The sequence below is a fragment of the Amblyomma maculatum genome, chromosome 1 (genome assembly GCF_055883805.1).
Source record: "Amblyomma maculatum isolate TAMU_Amacu chromosome 1, ASM5588380v1, whole genome shotgun sequence".
In the NCBI taxonomy this organism is placed as follows: domain Eukaryota; kingdom Metazoa; phylum Arthropoda; class Arachnida; order Ixodida; family Ixodidae; genus Amblyomma; species Amblyomma maculatum.
Genome location: NC_139344.1, coordinates 292,924,759 through 292,944,615, shown reverse-complemented (window position 1 = coordinate 292,944,615; position 19,857 = coordinate 292,924,759).

Genomic DNA, 19,857 nt, shown 5'->3' with positions numbered 1-19,857 from the left:
CACAGAGTTTTCTCGAGTTCCTTCGTGTGGACCGAGAAATGTTTGCCGCTGAGCAAGACAGAGATCAGTCTCTGCAAAACTTGAGCGACCAAAGAAAAACGGGTGTGTCAGGCAAAAAGATGGCTTTCCAGCGCCGGTCTTGGCTATGGTATCGCCAGTATAAGGACAGGAAAGGAGTAGAAGACGACCAGCTTGTTGTCCCGTCTAAATATAGGGCTCAAGTTCTCGCCCTCTCGCATGAAAAAGGTTGGGCCTGTCACTTGGGTATAAAAAAACTAAAGACAGGCTGCTGAGAGAATTCTACTGGCCCGGATGTTTTAAAGACGTCGAAAAATTTGTTCAAACATGCGACACTTGCCAGAGAATTGGCAAACCACACGAGACCGGAAAGGCACCTATGAGATTAGTGCCCATAATCACAGAGCCCTTTCGGCGTGTTGTTGTAGATGTAGTGGGACCGTTGCCTGTAGCTACGTCAGGTGACAGATATATTTTGACTATAATATGTGCGGCCACCAAATTCCGGAAGCCGTCCCACTTAAGAAAGTAAGCTCGGTAGAGGTGGTCCAAGCGCTGCGTTCTGTGTTTTCTCGAGTGGGTTTTCCGGCCGAAGTGCAGAGTGATCAGGAAAGCGTCTTTACCAGCGCTCTGACAACTACCTTTCTTGAGAGATGCGGTATTCGCATTATACACAGTTCCGTGCGGCACCCACAGAGCAACAGTGTAGAGGCCTGGCACTCCGTGTTGAAAAGAGTGCTAAGGGCTTTGTGCCATGAAAACAAAACCGATTGGGAGGTTTCCTTGCCAGCTACCATGTTTGCGTTGAGGTCCGTGCCACATGAGGCCACCGCGGCTTCAGCCCAGCAGAACTAGTGTACGGCCGTTCTATGAGGTCCCCGCTTCAGATGCTCCGCGAGGCATGTGAAGGGCGCGGAGAGGACCCCACAGTGTATGAGTATGTGTTGCAGCTACTAGAACGTCTTCAGTCATGTTGCGAGCTAGTGGTGGCTAACATGAAATCAGCTCAGGGCAAGGCGAAACTATATTACGACCGGAACGCCCGAAAACGAACTTTTGCTGTTGGAGACAAAGTGCTCTTACTGACTGCGTCGCGGAAGAACAAACTAGATGTTTTATGGGAGGGTCCCGCAGAGGTTGTACAGCAGATTTCGGACACTATGTTATTAGAATGCTGGGAAGAAGCAAAGAGGTGAGGATCTACCACACCAATTTAATGAAACCGTACAGACAGAGGGAAGCCGTTGTGCAGCTCGCTCTAAATGTTCCTGAAGAGATGGAAAACGATTTTTTTCCCAGAACTACAACTAGATTCCGCACTCGAAAAACGTTACCAGAAAATTGAATGCGACGCCAAACTGGAAGATAAACAGAAAGAAGAGCTAGAAACGCTTCTCCGAGAGTTCAGAGATTGCTTCGTTGACCGGCCCGACAGGACTAACTTGATCGAACATGATATAGAGCTAATTTGCGACAAGACCATCCGGTGCAGGCCTTACCGGGTTTCACCCCGGGGAAAGGAAATATTGGCAACTGAGATTCAGCGGATGTTAGACATGGGGATGATTGTACCATCTGAGAGAATGAATACACGTCCCCATCATATTGGTTGAGGTGCCAGGTAAAGACCCTTGTCCATGAATCGACTACCGCCGTCTGAATGAGATCACACGTGATCAGAGCTACCCGATTCCGAATATTGAGGAAAGGGTTGAGGCCATAAGTGGTGCTCATTATATATCCACGCTGGACCTCACTAGGGGGTATTGGCACGTCCCTCTGACCAAGAAAGCGAGCCGAATCGCCACTTTTATATCCCCTCTAAGAACGTTTCGTTCTCTCGTCCTTACTTTTGGCCTCAAAAACGCGCCATTTTGTTTTTTTTTCCGTCTCATGGACCGTGTGCTGCAGGGTCTGGGGGACTATGCTCTTCCAAATTTAGATGACATAGCTGTCTTTTCTAAGAGCTGGGAGGAACACCTCTATCATTTGAAGGATGTACTGACACGGTTACGTGAGCCAGGCTTGACTGTGAGAGCGGAGAAATGTCAGTTGGGAAAAGCTCAAGCGACTTACTTGGGTCACATTGTCGGACGCCGTTATCGGCACCCGCTAGAACTAAAAGTAGCGGCATTGTTCGAATTCCCCAGGCCAGTCACCAAGACAGATATTCGTTCATTCCTCGGACTAACCGGATACTATCAACATTATATTCGCAATTTTTCCAAAATCGCCAACTCCCTTACAGACAGTTTGCGAAAGAGTGAACCTGTCAAAGTAGAATGAAATTCGGACAAAGAACGCTCTTTTCTGGCCTTGAAAGCGGCCCGGGCCAGTCAGCCTGTTTTGAGAACTCCAGACTACACGCGTCTGTTTGTGCCACAATGCGACGCGAGTGACCGCGGTATGAGGGCGTCCTCAGCCAGCAAGATAACAATGGGGTGAGCACCCTGTTGTATTTGTAAGTAGGAAGCTCACCCTACGCGAGCAGGCCTATAGAGCATCAGAAAAGAAATGCGCCTGTCTCGTGTGGGGAATTAAGAAGCTGCAGTGTTATTTGGCAGGGTCTCCGTTTCTTGTAGAGACTGACCATTGTCCTTTGACTTAGCTTCGTAATATGTCGGCCAAAAATGGCAGGCTGTTTCGTTGGAGTCTAGCCTTGCAGGAGCACGCATTTGACGAGCGTTAAGAAAGGGGCGCGATAATGCTAACGCTGATGGCCTCAGCCGAAGTTTCCCTGGGTAAAGCTCTTTGGTTGGGCTCCCAGATGTTAACTGGCTACGCATATCATATATTTTTCTTTTTTTGCTGTTGTTGCTGCTGCTGTTCTTACTATTGTTTGCCTACCGCTCCACCTTGGGATATGTTCTCACAGCAAGTGGCCTTCTATGGCATCTTTCACGGTACGACATGGATCAAAATTTTAGCTAGCATATTTGCTAAAAAAAAGAAATCTTGTTTTTTCTTCTTGTTTCTCGGACATGGTCTCTTTTGGAAGAGAACTTAAAATTCTCTAGACGAATTTAATTTTGTTTTCTTTACTTTGAAATGGCAATCATTGTTATGAAGGCAGCCTGGAACTTCTCAGAGTTTGTTTTGCGCTCGCTGCTTGCTGTGTTTTGGGCTTTGAGTGGCTAAGTCTGCTAGCGCTGTTCAACAAGGAAGCAGGAACCAGATGGCCAGGTTTGACGTGGCCAGACCGACCCGGCTGAACCGAATCCAGGTCTCTACAGGGTGCAGCGCTGGCTGCTAACACTACGAGACCTCTTCGGGCGGTGGACGGGCTGTTGTGACCGGAGTTCCGGCCGAGGTATGCGCAGACTGTAGAAGCTGACAATAGAGGCGTACTATTGTGACCGGAGTTCCGGCCGAGGTATGCGCAGTCTCCAGCAGCTGACAATGGAGGCGTACTTAGCGGACGCCGGCGAGCGACCGCGAACAAAAGCAGCGAAGTGGCGGCGACGGTAGGTGTTTCCGGCTGCGACGACCAACCCTTCGCCCCCCCCCCCCTCCTTTAGGATAGAGACCAGCTGCCCTTCGAGCCTTAATCCCCGTGGCGCCACGACGGCGACAACAGGGCACCTATCCTTGTGCTTAATGGGCACGAGACCCATCGCCGAGCAGCATTGACCCCGCTCGCCGAATTCTCGAGGCAAGCAGGTGACCCCTTTGGAGTTTCGCGGGGTGAATGACCACAGTCAAAAGGCAGCTTCTCGGACCATTTTGCCCTGGTACCGAAAGTCCATCGTCTGCACAAAATCGTCATCGACGTCAGAAGATTTGCCCTCGCCACCGGAAGATGTGCAAGAAGGTTCATCCTCGGCAGTGGGCGGCACCTCGAGTGATCCCTTGCCCCCACTGATTGGATATTAGCGATGAACTTTGTGTCCCCAGCTAGGAAACTGGGGATAAGAAATCATATTTAACTGACGGATTTTGTTTGGACAGATAACTCCGTTTTCCTCTCATGACTTGTACCTTCTTCAGTATGTAGAAAGTGTATATAAACGTTACTTTTTGCCTCTCCTCCTGGGCTGTCTTCCGTCTCGATGCATCGTCGCCTCCTTAGTCCGCTGCGGTGAAGCTCGCCCCCTGAACCCGACACACTTTGTCCCCAAGCAAAAAAATACACGACTCAAGTTTATCTTCTTCTAACTGGAGCCCTTGAAATTGACCGCGATAGATACATTGAACTGTCACGACATAGAAACGAAAGAACGTGACATTCCAAGCATTTAGTCGCGTATCGAGCACACAGCGATAAGCTCATGTTCTCTTTTTTTTTGTCCTGGCGGTCCGCGAACGGAAGGATTTAGCCGATGAAGTGGTGAATTGCTCGTCATTAGATAGCTTCCCTTCACTGCTGGCAACTGTTCCTAGAGTACCCTATATATGTTTAGTCTTAGCTCTGAGCAAATATTGTGAAACATGTTTCTTCAAGTTGATTGTATCATATCCTTCTTTTCCGTTTCTTGTTCCACACTGCCATACACAATTATATAAAATTACACGAGTGTGTATTCTCAATAATGGTGTCATTTTTTTGTTTTCATTTTATGCCCCTGCTACAGCCTCCGGAGTATGACATAACACTTGGCCACAACAGCAACGCCTTCGACTTGGAATGCGCAGTGAGAGGACAAAAAACGTATGACACTGAAGCTATATTCCTTTCCTCGCATTACGGCTTGTGCTATGAACGCAGCACTGTGTTATCCTCAGAAATTTCTTTATTGACTACCGCGATGCGCCGCTGCTGGTCGAGCCACGGAACCGATGTTCCGCTCGGCGTCCTTTCTAAATTCTTCGCCACGGAAGACCAGCTCAATACCAATGTGCGATCCTTTCGGTATTTTTGTCGGCTCGCCATTTGTGCAAAACGAACCGCCAGATAAAGCGGCTTTGGCACGTTCGGCCAAGAGAAAATGGGGCAGCAGAGCTGTCCCGGACGCGCATTCACGATCCATATCCCGTAGGAGCACTCGAGCAGACGACGCTCTGACGCGCAAGCATGTGACACAACGTCACTTCCACGAATAGCAGCGACGCTGTTTCTCTCAAGCGCCTTGTGACGAGACAACTCATGGTTTCAGTTTCGTTTCGCGCAGGGCTCGCATTTACGTTTCTTTTTTCCGCTGGTGTTTGTCAAAGGTACTTATGTTTCGGTGTCGTTTTCGCGCAGCGCGCAGCGCCCGTATTTTCGCACGGCTGTCGGCTGAAGTTCACGTAAAAATAACGCAAATTGCCGTCGGCTAAAAGTTCAGGCGCGCCTTATGACGAGACTCCCCATGGTTTCAGTTTCGTTTCGCGCAGGGCTCGCATTTACGTTTTTTCCCCACTGGTGTTTGTCAAAGGTACGCATGTTTCAGTGTCGTTTTCGCGCAGGGCTCGTATTTCCACACGGCTGTCAGCTGAAGTTCACGTAAAAGTCGCGCAAATTACCGTCGGCTAAAAGTACGTTCACGCGATCACGTTAATTTCGGTCCAGTGACCACTGCGCGGGCTTTTTGCTCTGGTGTTCTGTAAACGTCGGTCGGTTACCGGTCACGTGTCACGTAAATTTCAGTACAGTGGTCACTTGCGTGGCTGTTCTTGTTCTGGTATGTTCTGGAATCGTCGCTCGGCTCAGCTACACCCCGAAGTTAGCACTTCTCCCATCCGCATAGTTCCGCGCAGTTCGTCCGGTGCTTCTGGGTTGTACGCTCGTGCACTTGGCTGATCCGTTGCGCGCTGCGCTAACCAGGGTGATTTTGTGCTTGGCGAACTTGTGTGACAATTGTGGATAACTAGAGATGATGGACGAGCTCCCATATCAGGTCGAGCTCGTAAAAGATGAGCTCGCGTCAAAAGGGCACGGATCAATGTATCGCGTGAACCTGGCAAACGAGGCAGCCGTCAACGAATGGCTGGAAGCCTGCAGCGTTGAAACCAACATTTCTTGGATCGTGCTAAAGGTTCAAAAGGATTGATAAAGGTACGTACATTGCCGATCAGCTCGTATTGCTCTTAGCAGTATATTTCAATCATTGTCAAATAATTTATACTCGGCTAGTGCTATATGTGGGTTGGATTTTAGTCAATTTAATAAAAAGCGGAGCTACACTTCCCGCTTATACTGGAGTCGAAAGTACACGAGCGCAATATATTAGGCGATAGTTTCCATGCAGACCTATGCAGTTAGCTGAGAAGCGCGAGAGAAGAGACTTTTGAAGAAAGTAATCACCTCGAAGCTAAATGACTAATTGTAGAAATGGTGACACAAAGTGCTAGCCACATGCCGTCAATCTGATAACTTTCCCTTGTAAACGTTCGTAAAATCAGTTTAAAAAAACAACAGTGAAAACCCAGTGAATATCTACCGCAAATATTAATAATATATCATTATAGTATACATTGTAATGTCCACGTTGAAGAGAGTAGAAAGTGGACATGTACCGAATACCCACATATGCCCACACATATTTTGATGAGATATTAAATGATATTGTGTAGATGTGTAGCCAACATCTTTTTAGGAGTTGTGAGCTGTGTAGTAAGAGTACAGCACTTTATATTAAGAGCAATCAGAGCAATTGCTGAAAAATGCCAAAGAAGATAATTGTTTATCCAAGGTAAAAATTTCCTACTGGTTTCTTGCTGGGATCCTACTAGTTCCAGTAGTACTGGTTTATTAACACATTCCCCATAGCCACTGGAATCGGTAGCGGCTGGGTCTCCCTGCAGAAGGTCGGTTGGGTGCATTGGTTATGGTGGGCCTGTTGACCTATGAAAATCTTGATGCAGCAGCTGCCTATGGCCGCACTATAAAACGAAGACAAGGGCAAATGTTTCATAAGTATGAATCATACTTTATTATTTTCCATGTCTACAAAAGTTCTCCAATCTGCATGGACACTTTCGTCTTGCTGTCTGGTACTGCTGCAGGTGTTCCAGCTTCAATCAGCTGTTGCAATAAAGTTATCTGCACAGAAAGATTTTTTCAGAAAAACATGCTAGCACCACCACACTACTTTAAATATCAACAATTTGGAAAGCAGCCATTCAAGAACAATGCATTTGGATTACATTTGCGTACTTGCATCGCCAAGGGCTTGGATTATTTCCAACCAAAGCCATCATCTCAGCTTTTAGACATTAGTCGATGGCATGGTACCCTGTCAATTTAACAATCACACCATTCCATATGTAACACACCACAAATTGTTAGTGCTGTGCTTCGCATGCCTAAACAGCTGCTTACAGTGCGATCAATCATGTTTCAATGTAGTTTGAGCTTTTTCAGAATCAGTGCGTGGCGAGCCTGTATATGCATTTGGACCAGAATATGAGAGTGAAAGTGTGTGCAATGACAACTGGTGCATGTGGAGAACATGCACTTCATGTGTTATACGTCGACTTTGCGAGACGAGTGCAATCCACTGTGTGCGTGGTCTTCTCTATAACTCGAACCAATTCACTGCACTACAACATTGTCATCAACCATTTGTATCCTCATTCTCCTTTTATTTTTCTTTTCTCCCTTCTCTAGTGTGGAGCAGCACTCTAGGGCCATATTGCTGCTGGCCCAACTCTCCACCTTTCTTTTCATTGAATTATTTTCATCGCTATCTTGCTTATTCACTATGCTTTGGGCCTCCTTGCAAACACAAATGTGGCTATTTGCAATTCAAAGTAGGTTCTTTGATTACTGCATGGCTGCCCAGTGTCATTTGCAGAACTGAAGTCACATCTGCCACTTTTTCCTGCCAAAAAGTTGAAGGCATTTGCCAGTAAAACAAAGTGCTTCTGCATAAGTGGTTTACAATGTATTGCTTGCCGTGCATTTACTAAACAGCAAAGGCATTGTTTCGCCTAAATTTAGAAGCAGTGCATTTCAGTTTTGTTTAGTCATCATCATCATCATCATCAGCATGATTATACCAACTGCAGGGCGAAGGCCTCTCCCATATTTCTCCACTTAACCCGGTTCTGTGCTAGCTGCATCCACTTCACCCCTGAGAACTTCTTAATCTCATCCGCCCACCTAACTTTCTGCCGCCCTCTGCTACGCTTTCCTTCCCTTGGAATCCAGTTTGTTACCCTCAGCGACCATCGGTTATCCTCTCTTCGCACTACATGTCCTGCCCATGTCCATTTCTTCTTCTTAATTTCTACTAGAATGTCGGTAACTTGAGTTATTTCTCTGACTCACTCTGCACGCTTTCTATCTCTTAATGTTACCCCTACCATTTTTCGTTCCATAGCCCTCTGGGTTGTCCTCAAATTAAGTAGAATTCTCTTGGTTAGCCTCCACGTTTCAGCCCCATAGGTGAGTACAGTTTTGTTTAGTATAGTGTCCCAAATTGACTTAGGCTCTGAAGGATTCTATAGTGTAGGTCTCCGGCTCATTTTTGACCAACGATCTTTTTTTTTAACATGCACTGACATCACACAGTAAAAGGGTGCCTTATATTTTTCTCTGTCAAAACATGGTCGCTATGGCTGGTATCGAACTCAGGTTCCTCAAATTTATATGCCTAAAACTGGTTGTTTCATACTATTTCCTAGACGACTTTCATCGAGGTAGCCTTGTAGTACCTAATTTTCTATAAGCAGATCAATTAAGGGGAAATGAGGGTGCTCGTTATAATACATGAAGGAAAGAAGCCAACAGTCGTCGAGGCCGAGGAAAGCGTTGGGGATGGTACTTTTATGTATTTTTTTTAATGTTTACTTGGATAATCACAGAAATCATTAATGTAATCTGATTAGGGGAAAGATAATTAAACACAAAGTAGAAGAAAAAACAACGTGCCGATGGTGGGAACCGAACCCACGACCTCCGAATAACGCGTCCGGTGCTCTTCCAACTGAGCTACATCGGCCGCTGTCCCCCCTGCTACTTTCTTGGGTATTTATGTTGTCTGTATACGAACCTTGAGAGTGTTCACCAGCGCCACCATCAACCGTAGCCGCGGACGTGGAACGTCCTTTGTTACCGCCAGCGTCACGTAGAACGTGATCAAGAGCGAGGGCGAAAGCTGTGCTAGAACCATCTTACGCTACCTATGGCTTCAAGACTGCCAGAACCGAGACCCCCGTAAGCTACAAGCAGATCAATTAGGGGAAATGAGGGTGCTCGTTATATTACATGAAGGAAAGAAGCCAACAGTCGGCGAGGCCAAGGAAAGCGTTGGGGATGGTACTTTGTCTTTTTTAAAATTTCTGCTTCGGCAATCACAAAAGTCAGTAATGTAGTCTGTTTAGAGGAAAGAAAATTAAACAAAAAGTAGAACAAAAAAATTACCGACGATTACGTTACTTGCTAATGCGAAATTTGAGCGCAGCAAATAAGCTGTTTCACCTTTTCGATAGATTGAGGCGTCTCGCTCATGGCTCAGAAAGAACTGGCAGATAATTTCACAGTGGCGAACGGCAGCGGCAATTTCGGCTCGGGCGGTGCACATATACAGATCCGCCGCCACCGATCTGGCTCTCTGATTGCCACCGCACAGGGGTTGCATTGGAGGAGGAGCGAAGAAAGGAATTAAGTTCGAGCCGGCGCTTTGACAACCGGAGACTCGCAGGAAGAGGTGGGAGGGGGCGGCGTGTACACCCAGCGGCAAACGATGGGGGCAGAAGCGCGCGCAACAAGCGGACAACGCGATAAAGGGAGGAGGGAAGAGATAGCAGCGACTGACTGATGCTGCTGACGCCGATAGTGAGTCAACCCCAGCTGCGGAGTTGGTTTCAGGGACAACGCCGCCGATGCCGACGCAAACAATATGATACCCTCGCTTCCGCAGCGCCAAGAACCAGGTCTAGCCGCGGGAAGGTGGTCACGTATTCGTCGACGTGCCGGGGCCTACGTGAAATAACCGGCGCGTCGGCAACTCAAGAGCACCCTATCCGCCACACAGGAACAGGGGGAGGGGGGGGGGGTACCCTCCCCTCCTCTTTCTGCATGGCGGCGACGGTGTTCTATGCAGTCACGTTATCTTGACTCTCTAGCGGCGTCAGCGGCATCCAGCGGTATCAGTCGGTCGCTGCTAGCGCTGGGGGGATGAAAGGGGGGCGGAGCTGGTTACGAGGCCGACGCCGACGCAAAACCCAGGAACGGACGCCAAAGAGCTGCGCTCTAAAACGTGTCGATGGTGGGAACCGAACCCACGGCCTCCGAATATTGCGTCCGGTGCTCTTCCAACTGAGCTGCATCGGCCGCTGTTCCACCTGCTACTTTCTTGGGTATTATTGTTGCCTGTATACGGACCTTGAGAGTGTTCACCAGCGCCACCCTCAACCATGGCGGTGGACATGGAACGTCCTGTGTTACCGCCAGCGTCACGTAGAACGTGATAAAGAGCCAGGGCGAAAGCTATGCAAGGACCCACTTGCGCTACCTATGGCCGAGACCCCCGTAAGCTACAAGCAGATAAATGAAGGGGAAATTAGGATGCTCGTTATAATACATGAAAGAAGCCAACAGCCGGCGAGGCCAATTAAAGTGTTGGGAATTGTACTTTATCTTTTGTTTTATTTTTGCTTCGGTAATTACAAAAATTAGTAATGTAATCTGTTTAGAGGAAACATAATTAAACACAAAGTAGAAAAAAAAACAATGTGTCCATGCTGGGAACCGAACCCACGACCTCCGAATACGCGCCCGGTGCTCTTCCAACTGAGCTGCATCGGCTTTTTTTTTCTTTATTGCCTGATTTCGGCAGAATACACAAAACCGCTTACAGGGCACAATGAGCATTCATTAATACAACAATCAGCCAGGTGGGTTGTGGCGTCGTCATGCTAAAATTCTCTTAGTGTCATTAATGGCTTGAATCCTCCGAGCCACTCGGCAGCTTCAGGAGCAAGTTTCTGAATTTCAATATATCTATTCATGGCTTCCTGAAAATAGATCCGTGCTGGCCATGCGTCAGGATCGCAATGGTATCCTCCCATTCTCGCGCGCCAAATACAGTGGAGGGCGATTAGCATAATAAGGTCAAATGGCACCCCATCCTCATTCTCTACTGCCAAGTACCTAATACCATGGGAGTCTAATGGAAATTCCTCTTTTAGAGTCCTTTGTAAAATATCCCAAAAGTACACCCCTTCCCACCAATGTAGAAAAGCGTGGTCTATAGTTTCTGGCTGTTCAAAAATAGAGCAATGCGAACCCCAAGGTAAAAATAAATTCTTCCCTTCCAAGAACTTCTTTACTGGCAGTGTTTCCGTGTGTAACTTAAAGAGAAAAGTTTTTGCATTTGACGGCACCTGCATCGCCTTCACCCGCTTAAGTACGTCGCGTCCTGGTCCTCCACTGTATAAGGCCCTGTACATTGGTATGGGAAGAACTACGTCACACAAATCCTTGTACAGCTTCTTCCTGCTAACACAAGATAAATATTCATGAGAAAATCGAACAGACAGGAATCGCACACTAGCGACAACTTCTCTAAAATAACCAAAAATGCGTCCCGATACACTTTCGGTCGAGACAACAAAGTCCGGCAGTGCATTTCCGAGCCTTAATTGGCACACAGTACGCAAAAATGGATATTTTACATCGCGAACAAAAAGAAATCTGCTGACAATCTGTCGTAGAAATAAATGCCCCAAACCCAGTCCACCGTCCTTCACCCGCCTAAACAAGCTGGTCAGGCTACATCGTTGCCATTCTGCTGCCCACACAAAAATGGCAAATATCCGGTGCAGTCTCTGTACGTTCATCCTTGCACAATGCAACACTTGCATCACGTACCACAGCTTCGACATAAAAAAAACATATTGCTCACTGTGGCCCTGGCGAAAACTAACAATTGTTGCCCTTTCCACCCCTCCACCTTTTCCCGCGTGGCTTGAGTCTGTGCCCTCCAGTACGATTAGCTATCGCGATAACTATCTAGTGGGACGCCCAAGTACTTTACTGATGTTGTCACCCAGGACATGTTTGCGAACTTCTCGGGCGTCGTTGGTCATTCTCCGTGCCAAAGCCCCAGGGACTTTTACCAATTAACTTTACTGCCGGAAACCTTTGTGAATTCTTTTACAGACGACACGGCCTCGATTACCCCTTCGCGATTCACTGCGAATACAGCCACATCGTCCGCATATGCCAGCAGCTTAACTTCTGCAGCTTGCAATTGGAACCCACGGATTTTGTCGTTTTCCATGATATTTAAACACAGTGTCTCGATGTACATGCAGAATAGCAGAGGGCTGAAGGGACAACCTTGGCGCACCGATCGCTGCACGTTTATGGGGGCCCCCAAACTCTTATTTACAATCAATCTTGTTGTGCAGCTTCGGTACGCCATGGCCACTCCCTCGCGAATGACGGACCCTACATTCACATGGTCGAGTATGCAGAACTGGATTTCATGTGAGACACCATCAAATGTGTAGCTGCATCGGTCGCTGCCCCACCTGCTACTTTCTTGGGTATTAATGTTGCCTGTATAATGACCTTGAGAGTAGCGCCACCCTCAACCATGGCGGTGGACATAAGACATAAAGTACAATCCCCAACGCTTTCCTTGGCCTCGCTGACTGTTGGCTTCTTTCGTCGCGTTGTTTTTCCTTCCGCTTTGCATTTAATGCACTTTATAAGACAAATTCCTGTACATGTCAACAGTATGAACATAAAAAAACCCAACGTTTGCCTTGCACTCGCAGACTGTTCGTTCCTGTAAATATATATATACATATATATAATTCTCAATTCTACCTTGAAGAAGGACGGTCCACCGTCCGAAACTTCTGGAAATAAAATAGATAATCGGGAAAGTTGTGTGACATACTGTATGAATATATATATATATATATATATATATATATATATATATATATATATATATATATATATATATATATATATATATATATATATATATATATATATAACAGCGAATGTCATTAGGACTTCATTTATTCTCCGTCGACGTTTCGCCCGGGGTGCGGTCTTTTTCAAGACTGTGGTTACATTGGTTGTGTTTCAGTTTTAAAGGTTTGAAAATTGTACAGACGCAGGAAAGAAGGACCACTAAAAAAAAAAAAAAGAGGAGGAGACGAAAGACGGCCATGGGGGATCTGTTCAATGCCAGGAAAGAGGGGAAAAAACATGAGTATGGGCGGGCGGCCAAACCAAGAAAATGCGGGGAGCGTGAATATTCTGAAGGCCCGGAAAGAGGGGGCAAGCAGATTAGCAAAAAAAGAAGATGGCAGGGGAGAAGAAAAGCAAGAGGGGGGGGGGGGTGATATGGGGAGAAAATGATCAGAACACTTTCGGTATGGTCTCAGACGACGGCGCCAGCTCTGTCTCTTTGAGAAGGCAGTATAACTAAATGCAGTTGCACAGGGCTAGGGTTATCTTCACAGTGAATCTGTTACTTGGAATGCTTCGATAGCTTAGTTACCCCGAAGGGCCGAAAGGATTACTGGATGTTCATTTATGCCGCAATACACTGTATTAAATTTATGAATAAAGTACGACTCACGTTGCTCCCGCTCAGGATGAGTTCTGAAGTTGTTTTGTAGTAGAGTAACTTTTAGTTTATTGAATTCATGACGCAGTTTAAGAAGTTCGCAGGGGTCAAGTGGATGCAGCTAGCACAGAACCGGGTAAAGTGGAGAAATATGGGAGAGGCCTTCGCCTTGCAGTGGGTATAATCAGGCTGATGATGATGCTGATGATTCATGACCTGTTTGATTAATGTGCTTGGATAGGGGAAGATTAGGTAGTGACTTGGTGTGTACGCGGTGGTTATTGAATCTTATTCTGAAGGGAGTGTGGGTTTGACCTATGTATTGCATCTGACAGTGAACACATTCCAGTAGGTATACAACGTTGCCCGAGTCGCAGTTAAGGTTTTCTTTAATGTCATATTTGAAAGCTGAATGTGTGCTGTTAGCCTGTTTTGTTGTCTGCATGTGTTTGCACAACTGGCATCGCCTTTTGCCACGAGGTAGGCAACCTGCGGGAGGTGGTTTGTTTACTTTAGTGCAAACTACGTAATTTTCTATATTTTTTGGCCGTTTGTAGGTTACGCTTGGGGGATTTGGGAAAATTTTGGAGAGTCGGTCACTCTGCTCAATGATATTGATGTGCTTCTTCAAAATTTTATTTATGTTAGGTGCATTATTTGTGAAAGTTAGAATCAGGTTTGAGGGTTGAGGATTTGGAGGTGCAGTTTGATGTTTCCTGACAATACTCTCACGACTTAGTTTAGTAACCTTATTAATAGCGTCGTTAATGATGGGAGCCGGATAGTGTTGGTTCTTAAGGACAGTCCGCAGATGGTCGGCGTTTTCCGCAAAGTCGTCAGGGCGTGAGCAAATGCGCTTAAATCTAAGGGCTTGGGAGTAGGGGATAGATGTTTTGCATTGTCGTGGATGGCAGCTCCTAAAATGAAGGTATTGTTGTCTGTCGGTGGGTTTTTTGTAGACGCTAGTGAGTAGTGTCCCCCTTCTACTTGGATCGTGAAGTCCAAAAAGTTTATTTGGTGGGCGGAGTAGGTGTGTGTGAAAGATATAGTTGGATGGGCGTTGTTGAATGCTGCAATAAACTGGTTTAGGTTGTTTTCTGTGTCTGTCCATATCATGAATATCTCGTCAAGGAATCGCTTGTAAAAGGCCGGTTCAAACGGATTCGAGGAAAGGAAATTTGACTCGATATGATGCATAAATGTATTGGCGTAATGTGGTGCCATTTTAGGTCCCATGGCCGTGCCGCTCGTTTGGAGGTAATAGTTATTATTAAATTCGAATGAGTTTAGTTCCAATACTAACTTGGTGAGTGTCATGATTGCCCTCGGACTTGGGGAATCTTTGCTGCTGTATTTTTCGTAGGCTGTGACTAGGGCCTGCATGCCATCATCATGTGGAATATTAGTGCAGAGGGAAACCACATCTAGGGTTACAAGTAGTGCGCCTTCGGGAACTTTTACTTTTGTTAACTCTTCGAGAAAGTGGCTAGTATCGCGTATGTAGGACGGGTGAGTGAGGGGTATGTGTTTGATTAGTGAGTCTATGTAAGCGGAGATTGGTTCCGTGAGTGTGCCGATTCCGGAAATTATTGGTCTACCTGGGTTGTTTTCTTTATGAACTTTTGGGAGCATGTCGAACCGGCCTGGAGACGGGTTGGCTGCTGTAAGTGCCTTGTTTATTCGAGGTGTTATTTCTCCTTCCTGGGTTAGTTGGTTCAGAGTGGTCGTTATAGTATTTTGATGTTCGGCAGTGGGGTCTGCAAGGAGGGATTTGTAAAATTGGGTATTATTAAGTTGGCGGTTTCCTTCCTGTATGTATTTTTCTGTATCAAAAATTACTATGCCCCCTCATTTGTCTGCGGGCTTGATAGTGATACCACTTCGTTTTTTTAAGGCATCTAAAGCATCACATTCGTTTTTTGAGAAGTTTGGTGATCCGGCGGGTTGTTTTGCGAAAGCGTGAATTATATCTTGTTCTACAGCCTTTATATATATGTCAAGATGTTTGTCTCTTACGGGTGAGGGTGTCCATTGTTCTTGAGCTGGTTGTAGTGAGCTAGCGGGCCTTCGTTTATCAAAAAATATTCTTGTAATCGGAGTTTACGAGAGAAGTTATCGAGGTCCTTTAGTAGTTCGTATTCATTGTGGCGGCCTCTGCGTGATCAAAATTTTAGACCTCGGGATAGAACCGATACCTCGTCACTGGTCAGTGATGTTTTGGAGAGGTTAATTATGTTATCTTTTTGATTAGCGGTGTCTAATTCTTAATTATGGGAGGTAAGCTGAGTGTTGGAGCGCTCGTTGGTGTCCCCGACAATGACTTTTTGGTTCGTGGACTTTGGTGCGGCAGAGTGGTATATTGCCTCGGGGGGGGATTTTATCTCGTGAAAATTTATGAAATTTAATGGCCCAGATCTGAGCTAATTTTTTAGATTCGAAGATTTTAAGTTCCTCGGACTCAGACGTGGAGAGAGTTATACCCTCACGTGCACACTTCTCCTCGTGTTTCAGCGATGCCAGCATGTCTTCACACTGTCTAATAGTTATTTGGAGCAGTTTTAACGACGAGCTATGCAGCTCTGCGTTCCATGCTTATCTATGCGTATTCGACAGATCAAGCATGGAAGGGGTATGAAATATGGAGGGTCCCTTAGGGACAACATTTCCTTCGAGATAAATTTTGAGTGATTTTTTGTGGAGCTCATATCTAATTCGTTTATCAATTATTTTTCTTAGAGTTAAAAAAAATAGAGTTGGGTACCGCCCGGCGCCTCCAGCAGTACCCAACAATCGACAATACAGCCCCGTTTTCTAGCAATCCAATACTCCCCGTGGGTACTACCGCAACATCCAGAACGAGAATCTCCGCGACCATTCCCCAGCATCTGATCGAAGTGTTACTCCTCCATCCGCCTTCCGTGCGCGTCGTTCTCCATCACCGCGGCGGCGCTCCATGTCGCCCCAACAAACCAGCGCTACCAATGGGGGTGAGGCCGCTGGAAATGTGCTGTGTGCCAACATCCCTCCAACTGCAATGCTCAAAAACAAAAATTCGTGTGTTCATTGATGGTGTGTGTACATTAGCTTTGGTAGATACGGGTGCGACTGTGTCTGTGATGAGTAATCAGTTTAAGCGCTTGTTGGGACGCAAAGTGATGTTTGAATATGACCGTGCTTCAACATTTTGTGGTGTCAGTGGAGAGGTGTGCCGGCCTCTGGGTGTGTGTAGTGCGGAAGTGTCTGTGGGTGGTGCAATTTTTCAAGCTGAACTCGTCGTCTTACCCCACTCTACGCATGACATCATTTTATGAATGGACGTTTTAAAGTCTTGTGGCGCTACTGTGGACAGCCAAAGTCAAGGGTTAATTTGACGGCTCGCATCTGCCGACACGTTTTGAAAGCGGCCGTAATGAAGGAACAGTTTTAAGTATTACCGAAGACACAGTAGTTCCACCCTTGTCTGCCATGTTCGTCCCCGTGTCCGTTCCACTTCTTGAGCAGGTTTCATTCCAGGTCGTGGTGCACCCAGTTCACTCAGCATGCCTGAAGAAAAATATTATTCCTCATTGTATGATCTCCGTGCACCACGGTAATGCCTCGGTTATGGACAATCAATCCATCGTCCGAGCCCGCATTTTTACCCACCGAATTGAAGCTTGCCTTCTGTGGATCCGATGCGCCCCACGTTGTTGTTGCTTTGGTCAGAGATGCTACGAGTGCCACCGTACCTCCGACTGCTGATGAAACTTCGATCTGCCACATGATCAGCGCCGATCTCAGCTGAACTCAACGCCGTAGTCTTGTGGATATTCTTCTACCCTTTTCGCCTATGTTTGACTTTTCTCAAACAGATGGGCCAACCTCTTTCCCTGCACCCCGGACACATCATACCATCGACACTGGTTCGGCTCGTCCCATCCGTCAAAAGCCATATCGCGTGCCCCTTCTGAGCGCAAAGTCATTCATGAGCAAGTGGAGGACATGCTACGGAAGAAGGTGATACAAAAGTCATCTAGCCCTTGGGCAGCCCCTGTTATTCTCGTGCGCAAGAAAGACGGTTCGTGGCGATTCTGCGTCGATTACCGGTGCCTAATTTTTTTACGAAAAAGGATGTCTAGCCTCTTCCTCGCATAGACGACGCCCTCGACTGCCTCTCTGGTGCGTCTTATTTTTCTTGTCTTGGTCTCAGATCTGGCTTCTGGCAAATTCCAATGGATCCTGCGGATAAGAAAAAAAAACAGCCTCCGTAACGCCAGACGGCCTTTATGAGTTTAATGTTATGCCACTCGGGCTGTGCAATGCACCTGCCACATTTGAACGATTTATGGACACAGTTTTGCGTGGCTTAAAATAGGACATTTGTCTTTGCTACCTGAACGATGTCGTCATATTTGGGAAGTCCTTCCAAGAACATAATGACCGTCTAGTACGTGTCTTAAATTGTCTGCACAACGCCGCCCTAATTCTAAACTCGAAAAAGTGCCGCTTTGGAGAGCGCCTAGCGCTGGTGCTAGGACACCTTGTCCTTGGGGATGGTGTAATGCCGGATCCCCAGAAAACTGCCGCTGTTTAGTCTTTTAAACCCCCACAGACAGTGAAGGAGTTGCGCAGTTTTCTAGGGTTGTGTTCGTCTTTTAGGCGCTTTATAGATCGCTTTGCTGACGTTGCTTACCCATTGACGTGCCTTCTCCACAAAAACTACTTTTGACTGGACCCAGACTGCGAAGTGTCATTCCGTCAACTAAGTTTCTTTTAATATCGAAACCCATCCTACGTCACTTCGATTCTACTGCAATGACAGAAGTACACACGGACGCTAGTGGAATCGGTCTCGGTGCAGTCCTCGTCCAACGGCACGATGGACCAGACCATGTTATCGCGTACGCAAGTCGTACTCTGAGCAAACCGAACCAAAACTACAGTCACCGAACAGGAATGCTGGCTGTCGTTTTCGCTGTGCAGCGTTTTCGTTCATATTAGAGAGATTTAGCTTACCGGAGACGTATGACGTTTCCCGGAGACGTATAGACGTAGACGTATCGGACGCCTACTGCGCATGCGTGAAAACTGCCGATACGTACAGGTGCTGGAGACGTACTCCGGAGACGTATGCCGCGTGACGTCCAGCTTGCCGTAATCTCGCGAGATCTCACGAGATTTCAGCAGCCATGGAGCCAAGCCGCCAAGCTAAGCCAAGCGCCGATGGGATGGTGCTACGAGTGCTTATAGAGTGCTGCTATGCGCAACGGGCCACATAGTTTTCCCGTTTTCACATTGGCGTCATCAAATGCTGTAATACCCTTGCCCCGGCCGTGCCAGAGAATGTCATGCGCAAGCGTTTTAGTGCGGCGGACGACCAGAAAGTAGCTCGAGATCGCCACCATCCTGTACATACACTGTACAGCGCAGGGAGAAGGCGCCGTCAAAAGAAGTTGCAACGATTTCTGGGGATCCGCCGACGGCGAACGAGTGCTCGCTCCGCTGCGCAATGAAGGCGTTCGCAAAGGCCTTTGCAAGCCATCCAGCATCAGAAAAAAAAAATGATTCTGGTAAGTCACTACCCACTACTTTCTCTGTTCAGACGATCGGACTTGACAGCGGACTGTCCGAGCGGAACAATTAGTTATCATATGTGACGAAAACGGCACTTTCGAGTACCTCGGAATGGCAGTGACTCGGCGCCTGCCGATCGCGTGCGCTCCGAGTAGGAGTGGCGGTGGATGATGCTTTCCCACGATACATACGGCCCGCCCGCCTGAACACCGCCTAGTCGATTGGTGGGGAATAGCAGCGCAAAGTAAAAAGCCACTTACGTTGTGCGAATTAGATACATGATATTTTAGCATTTTTGCTAAGCATGGCTCGAGTTGCATAATATAATACACGTCGTGTAGCTGCTTTTGTTTACATTTGCATGTAAATGTGCACGGCCACCAGGAGCCACAATAAATGAAAATTCTTTGCAAGATGATTTACTTTTCAGACAATTGTCTGGCACCATTAGCTAACAGCACATGCTGAATGCAGTGCCAAAGCCAAATATTGCAAGAGGTCATTTAATTTTTTTTTTCTCCAAGGTTATGAACTTGTGTCCCTGTGTCAGCATGTGAAATGAAGTGCGCCAATATTTTATGCTGTTGGACAAAACATTCAGGCACTGGAAGTCCTATTAGCATTTACAAGTCGCAGAGGTTTAACTGGTTTGCTCATTGTGTTATAAAAACACCTGAAAATTAAAAAAGGATCCTTGTTAAGGACCATTGCATTGAATGAAGGCGACAGTGTCTGCGTCATGGCACTTTTCTAGTGTACTGGCGCAACTTTCAGCTGCACAATTAGATCCTGTATTATGTTGGCAAGTTAATTACCAATCATCTGT